This window comes from Coregonus lavaretus (assembly GCF_964263955.1).
Source record: "Coregonus lavaretus genome assembly, contig: HAP1_SCAFFOLD_6500, whole genome shotgun sequence".
In the NCBI taxonomy this organism is placed as follows: Eukaryota; Metazoa; Chordata; class Actinopteri; order Salmoniformes; family Salmonidae; genus Coregonus; species Coregonus lavaretus.
The window spans coordinates 25,001-32,413 of record NW_028159790.1 but is presented as its reverse complement, the minus strand read 5'-3'; the positions used below and the strand labels follow the sequence as shown (position 1 = coordinate 32,413).

At 47.5% G+C, this 7,413-nt stretch overlaps 3 long non-coding RNA genes and 1 pseudogene across 4 annotated transcripts in view; all 4 read right to left on the bottom strand.

Annotated features, from left to right (window-relative positions):
- Positions 1 to 13: 13 nt before the first annotated feature.
- Positions 14 to 7,413, bottom strand: part of LOC311122437 (kinesin-like protein KIF1C) — a 32,147-nt pseudogene continuing 24,747 nt past the window's right edge. Inside the window, exon 12 of the transcript XR_014615955.1 lies at positions 14 to 181. The product of XR_014615955.1 is annotated as a kinesin-like protein KIF1C (transcript). The remainder of the gene's footprint in view (positions 182 to 7,413) is intronic.
- Positions 5,137 to 6,261, bottom strand: LOC311122440. The gene is made up of 3 exons (XR_014612444.1): positions 6,204 to 6,261; positions 5,674 to 6,150; positions 5,137 to 5,620 (listed from the first exon to the last, which is right to left on the bottom strand). It is a non-coding gene; the product is annotated as an uncharacterized lncRNA (long non-coding RNA).
- On the bottom strand, positions 6,720 to 7,110 carry LOC311122442. Its single transcript, XR_014612446.1, has 3 exons — positions 7,055 to 7,110; positions 6,898 to 6,950; positions 6,720 to 6,844 (listed from the first exon to the last, which is right to left on the bottom strand). It is a non-coding gene; the product is annotated as an uncharacterized lncRNA (long non-coding RNA).
- LOC311122441 overlaps positions 7,144 to 7,413 on the bottom strand; it is a 507-nt gene continuing 237 nt past the window's right edge. Inside the window, exon 3 of the long non-coding RNA XR_014612445.1 lies at positions 7,144 to 7,213. This is a non-coding gene — a long non-coding RNA (uncharacterized lncRNA). The remainder of the gene's footprint in view (positions 7,214 to 7,413) is intronic.

Sequence of the window (7,413 nt, the reverse complement as noted above, 5' to 3'; positions counted from 1 at the left end):
TCCACCTCCTCCTCCTGTCCTCTCCTATCCCCACAGTGTCCCAGACGTCCTGCGCTACAGCCCTCCAGCTGTCTGCCTCTGCGTTGTCTCTTTTAGAATACATCCTGGTTAACTCCTTCATCTTCACAATGGACAGAGCCTCAATCTCCTGACGAGAGTGACGGAAATCACCCAAGGCAACCTATAGGGATAGACACAGAGTATAGGGTTAACATGTATCTATTCACCCCCCTAGGGTTAACATGTATCTATTCACCCCCCCTAGGGTTAACATGTATCTATTCACCCCCCTAGGGTTAACATGTATCTGTTCACCCCCCTAGGGTTAACATGTATCTATTCACCCCCCCTAGGGTTAACATGTATCTATTCACCCCCCCTAGGGTTAACATGTATCTATTCACCCCCCTAGGGTTAACATGTATCTATTCACCCCCCCTAGGGTTAACATGTATCTATTCACCCCCCTAGGGTTAACATGTATCTATTCACCCCCCTAGGGTTAACATGTATCTATTCACCCCCCCTAGGGTTAACATGTATCTATTCACCCCCCCTAGGGTTAACATGTATCTATTCACCCCCCCTAGGGTTAACATGTATCTATTCACCCCCCTAGGGTTAACATGTATCTATTCACCCCCCTAGGGTTAACATGTATCTATTCACCCCCCCTAGGGTTAACATGTATCTATTCACCCCCCTAGGGTTAACATGTATCTATTCACCCCCCCTAGGGTTAACATGTATATATTCACCCCCCTAGGGTTAATATGTATCTATTCACCCCCCCCTAGGGTTAATATGTATCTATTCACCCCCCCTAGGGTTAACATGTATCTATTCACCCCCCTAGGGTTAACATGTATCTATTCACCCCCCCCCCCCCTAGGGTTATCATGTATCTATTCACCCCCCCCCCCCCCCTAGGGTTAACATGTATCTATTCACCCCCCTAGGGTTAATATGTATCTATTCACCCCCCTAGGGTTATCATGTATCTATTCCACCCCCCCCCCCCCCCCCTAGGGTTATCATGTATCTATTCACCCCCCCCCCCCCCCCCTAGGGTTAACATGTATCTATTCACCCCCCTAGGGTTAATATGTATCTATTCACCCCCCTAGGGTTAACATGTATCTATTCACCCCCCTAGGGTTATCATGTATCTATTCACCCCCCCCCCCCCTAGGGTTAACATGTATCTATTCACCCCCCTAGGGTTAACATGTATCTATTCACCCCCCTCAGGGTTATCATGTATCTATTCACCCCCCTAGGGTTAATATGTATCTATTCACCCCCCTCAGGGTTATCATGTATCTATTCACCCCCCCTAGGGTTAACATGTATCTATTCACCCCCCTAGGGTTAACATGTATCTATTCACCCCCCTAGGGTTATCATGTATTTATTCACCCCCCCCCCCCCCCTAGGGTTATCATGTATCTATTCACCCCTCCCCCCTAGGGTTAATATGTATCTATTCACCCCCCTAGGGTTAATATGTATCTATTCACCCCCCTCAGGGTTATCATGTATCTATTCACCCCCCCTAGGGTTAACATGTATCTATTCACCCCCCTAGGGTTAACATGTATCTATTCACCCCCCCCTAGGGTTAACATGTATCTATTCACCCCCCTAGGGTTAACATGTATCTATTCACCCCCCCAGGGTTAACATGTATCTATTCATCCCCCCCCCCCCAGGGTTAACATGTATCTATTCACCCCCCCTAGGGTTATCATGTATCTATTCACCCCCCCTAGGGTTAACATGTATCTATTCACCCCCCTAGGGTTATCATGTATCTATTCACCCCCCCCCCCCCCTAGGGTTAATATGTATCTATTCACCCCCCCTAGGGTTAATATGTATCTATTCACCCCCCTATGGTTAACATGTATCTATTCACCCCCCCCCCCCCCAGGGTTAACATGTATCTATTCACCCCCCCTAGGGTTAATATGTATCTATTCACCCCCCTATGGTTAACATGTATCTATTCACCCCCCTAGGGTTAACATGTATTTGTTCACCCACCTAGGGTTAACATGTATCTATTCACCCCCCATAGGGTTAACATGTATCTATTCACCCCCCCTAGGGTTAACATGTATCTATTCACCCCCCCTCAGGGTTATCATGTATCTATTCACCCCCCCTAGGGTTAACATGTATCTATTCACCCCCCTAGGGTTAACATGTATCTATTCACCCCCCTAGGGTTAATATGTATCTATTCACCCCCCTAGGGTTAACATGTATCTATTCACCCCCCCAGGGTTAACATGTATCTATTCACCCCCCCCCCCCCCAGGGTTAACATGTATCTATTCACCCCCCCTAGGGTTATCATGTATCTATTCACCCCCCCTAGGGTTAACATGTATCTATTCACCCCCCTAGGGTTATCATGTATCTATTCACCCCCCCCCCCCCCTAGGGTTAATATGTATCTATTCACCCCCCCTAGGGTTAATATGTATCTATTCACCCCCCTATGGTTAACATGTATCTATTCACCCCCCCCCCCCCCCCCCCAGGGTTAACATGTATCTATTCACCCCCCCTAGGGTTAATATGTATCTATTCACCCCCCTATGGTTAACATGTATCTATTCACCCCCCTAGGGTTAACATGTATTTGTTCACCCCCCTAGGGTTAACATGTATCTATTCACCCCCCATAGGGTTAACATGTATCTATTCACCCCCCCTAGGGTTAACATGTATCTATTCACCCCCCCTCAGGGTTATCATGTATCTATTCACCCCCCCTAGGGTTAACATGTATCTATTCACCCCCCTAGGGTTAACATGTATCTATTCACCCCCCTAGGGTTAATATGTATCTATTCACCCCCCTAGGGTTAACATGTATCTATTCACCCCCCCTAGGGTTAACATGTATCTATTCACCCCCCCTAGGGTTAACATGTATCTATTCACCCCCCCTAGGGTTAACATGTATCTATTCACCCCCCCTAGGGTTAACATGTATCTATTCACCCCCCTAGGGTTAACATGTATCTATTCACCCCCCTAGGGTTAACATGTATCTATTCACCCCCCTAGGGTTAACATGTATCTATTCACCCCCCCAGGGTTAATATGTATCTATTCACCCCCCCCCCTAGGGTTAACATGTATCTATTCACCCCCCCCTAGGGTTAACATGTATCTATTCACCCCCCCCTAGGGTTAACATGTATCTATTCACCCCCCTAGGGTTAACATGTATCTATTCACCCCCCCCCCTAGGGTTAACATGTATCTATTCACCCCCCTAGGGTTAACATGTATCTATTCACCCCCCCTAGGGTTAACATGTATCTATTCACCCCCCTAGGGTTAACATGTATCTATTCACCCCCCCCCCCCCCCCTAGGGTTAACATGTATCTATTCACCCCCCCCCCCAGAGTTAACATGTATCTATTCACCCCCCTAGGGTTAACATGTATCTATTCACCCCCCCCCCCCCCTAGGGTTAACATGTATCTATTCACCCCCCCCCCCCCTAGGGTTAACATGTATCTATTCACCCCCCCCCCCCTAGGGTTAATATGTACCTATTCACCCCCCCTAGGGTTAATATGTATCTATTCACCCCCCCCAGGGTTAACATGTATCTATTCACCCCCCTAGGGTTAACATGTATCTATTCACCCCCCCCTAGGGTTAACATGTATCTATTCACCCCCCCCTAGGGTTAACATGTATCTATTCACCCCCCCCTAGGGTTAACATGTATCTATTCACCCCCCTAGGGTTAACATGTATCTATTCACCCCCCCTAGGGTTAACATGTATCTATTCACCCCCCCCTAGGGTTAACATGTATCTATTCACCCCCCTAGGGTTAATATGTATCTATTCACCCCCCCCTCAGGGTTATCATGTATCTATTCACCCCCCTAGGGTTATCATGTATCTATTCACCCCCCTAGGGTTAACATGTATCTATTCACCCCCCTAGGGTTAACATGTATCTATTCACCCCCCCCTCAGGGTTATCATGTATCTATTCACCCCCCTAGGGTTAACATGTATCTATTCACCCCCCCCCCCCCTCAGGGTTATCATGTATCTATTCACCCCCCTAGGGTTAACATGTATCTATTCACCCCCCTAGGGTTATCATGTATCTATTCACCCCCCTAGGGTTATCATGTATCTATTCACCCCCCCTAGGGTTAACATGTATCTATTCACCCCCCTAGGGTTAACATGTATCTATTCACCCCCCTAGGGTTAACATGTATCTATTCACCCCCCCTAGGGTTAATATGTATCTATTCACCCCCCTAGGGTTAACATGTATCTATTCACCCCCCCTAGGGTTAACATGTATCTATTCACCCCCCTAGGGTTAATATGTATCTATTCACCCCCCCTAAGGTTAATATGTACCTATTCACCCCCCTAGGGTTAATATGTATCTATTCACCCCCCCCTCAGGGTTATCATGTATCTATTCACCCCCCCTAGGGTTAACATGTATCTATTCACCCCCCTAGGGTTAATATGTATCTATTCACCCCCCCTAAGGTTAATATGTATCTATTCACCCCCCCTAAGGTTAATATGTATCTATTCACCCCCCTAGGGTTAATATGTATATATTCACCCCCCTAGGGTTAATATGTATCTATTCACCCCCCCCTCAGGGTTATCATGTATCTATTCACCCCCCCTAGGGTTAACATGTATCTATTCACCCCCCCCTAGAGATAACATGTATCTATTCACCCCCCCCCTAGGGTTAATATGTATCTATTCACCCCCCCCCAGGGTTAATATGTATCTATTCACACCCCCCCCCCCCAGGGTTAATATGTATCTATTCACCCCCCCTAGGGTTAATATGTACAGTGAGGGAAAAAAGTATTTGATCCCCTGCTGATTTTGTACGTTTGCCCACTGACAAAGACATGATCAGTCTATAATTTTAATGGTAGGTTTATTTGAACAGTGAGAGACAGAATAACAACAAAAAAATCCAGAAAAACGCATGTCAAAAATGTTATAAATTGATTTGCATTTTAATGAGGGAAATAAGTATTTGACCCCTCTGCAAAACATGACTTAGTACTTGGTGGCAAAACCCTTGCTCAATCAGAAAGATTTCTTATTACCTGGTAGTAATGTGACTGGGCCAGTAGGGTTATTTAGAACAGGACCAGGGTACCTGGTAGTAATGTGACTGGGCCAGTGGGGTTATTTAGAACAGGACCAGGGTACCTGGTAGTAATGTGACTGGGCCAGTAGGGTTATTTAGAACAGGACCAGGGTACCTGGTAGTAATGTGACTGGGCCAGTAGGGTTATTTAGAACAGGACCAGGGTACCTGGTAGTAATGTGACTGGGCCAGTAGGGTTATTTAGAACAGGACCAGGGTACCTGGTAGTAATGTGACTGGGCCAGTAGGGTTATTTAGAACAGGACCAGGGTACCTGGTAGTAATGTGACTGGGCCAGTGGGGTTATGTAGAACAGGACCAGGGTACCTGGTAGTAATGTGACTGGGCCAGTAGGGTTATTTAGAACAGGACCAGGGTACCTGGTAGTAATGTGACTGGGCCAGTGGGGTTATTTAGAACAGGACCAGGGTACCTGGTAGTAATGTGACTGGGCCAGTAGGGTTATATAGAACAGGACCAGGGTACCTGGTAGTAATGTGACTGGGCCAGTAGGGTTATTTAGAACAGGACCAGGGTACCTGGTAGTAATGTGACTGGGCCAGTAGGGTTATTTAGAACAGGACCAGGGTACCTGGTAGTAATGTGACTGGGCCAGTAGGGTTATTTAGAACAGGACCAGGGTACCTGGTAGTAATGTGACTGGGCCAGTGGGGTTATTTAGAACAGGACCAGGGTACCTGGTAGTAATGTGACTGGGCCAGTAGGGTTATTTAGAACAGGACCAGGGTACCTGGTAGTAATGTGACTGGGCCAGTAGGGTTATTTAGAACAGGACCAGGGTACCTGGTAGTAATGTGACTGGGCCAGTGGGGTTATGTAGAACAGGACCAGGGTACCTGGTAGTAATGTGACTGGGCCAGTAGGGTTATTTAGAACAGGACCAGGGTACCTGGTAGTAATGTGACTGGGCCAGTGGGGTTATTTAGAACAGGACCAGGGTACCTGGTAGTAATGTGACTGGGCCAGTAGGGTTATATAGAACAGGACCAGGGTACCTGGTAGTAATGTGACTGGGCCAGTGGGGTTATTTAGAACAGGACCAGGGTACCTGGTAGTAATGTGACTGGGCCAGTAGGGTTATTTAGAACAGGACCAGGGTACCTGGTAGTAATGTGACTGGGCCAGTAGGGTTATTTAGAACAGGACCAGGGTACCTGGTAGTAATGTGACTGGGCCAGTGGGGTTATGTAGAACAGGACCAGGGTACCTGGTAGTAATGTGACTGGGCCAGTAGGGTTATTTAGAACAGGACCAGGGTACCTGGTAGTAATGTGACTGGGCCAGTAGGGTTATTTAGAACAGGACCAGGGTACCTGGTAGTAATGTGACTGGGCCAGTAGGGTTATTTAGAACAGGACCAGGGTACCTGGTAGTAATGTGACTGGGCCAGTAGGGTTATTTAGAACAGGACCAGGGTACCTGGTAGTAATGTGACTGGGCCAGAGCCAGTAGGGTTATTTAGAACAGGACCAGGGTACCTGGTAGTAATGTGACTGGGCCAGTGGGTTATTTAGAACAGGACCAGGGTACCTGGTAGTAATGTGACTGGGCCAGTAGGGTTATTTAGAACAGGACCAGGGTACCTGGTAGTAATGTGACTGGGCCAGTAGGGTTATTTAGAACAGGACCAGGGTACCTGGTAGTAATGTGACAGGGCCAGTAGGGTTATTTAGAACAGGACCAGGGTACCTGGTAGTAATGTGACTGGGCCAGTGGGGTTATTTAGAACAGGACCAGGGTACCTGGTAGTAATGTGACTGGGCCAGTGGGTTATTTAGAACAGGACCAGGGTACCTGGTAGTAATGTGACTGGGCCAGTGGGTTATTTAGAACAGGACCAGGGTACCTGGTAGTAATGTGACTGGGCCAGTGGGGTTATTTAGAACAGGACCAGGGTACCTGGTAGTAATGTGACTAGGCCAGTAGGGTTATTTAGAACAGGACCAGGGTACCTGGTAGTAATGTGACTGGGCCAGTGGGGTTATTTAGAACAGGACCAGGGTACCTGGTAGTAATGTGACTGGGCCAGTAGGGTTATTTAGAACAGGACCAGGGTACCTGGTAGTAATGTGACTGGGCCAGTAGGGTTATTTAGAACAGGACCAGGGTACCTGGTAGTAATGTGACTGGGCCAGTAGGGTTGTTTAGAACAGGACCAGGGTACCTGGTAGTAATGTGACTGGGCCAGTAGGGTTATTTAGAACA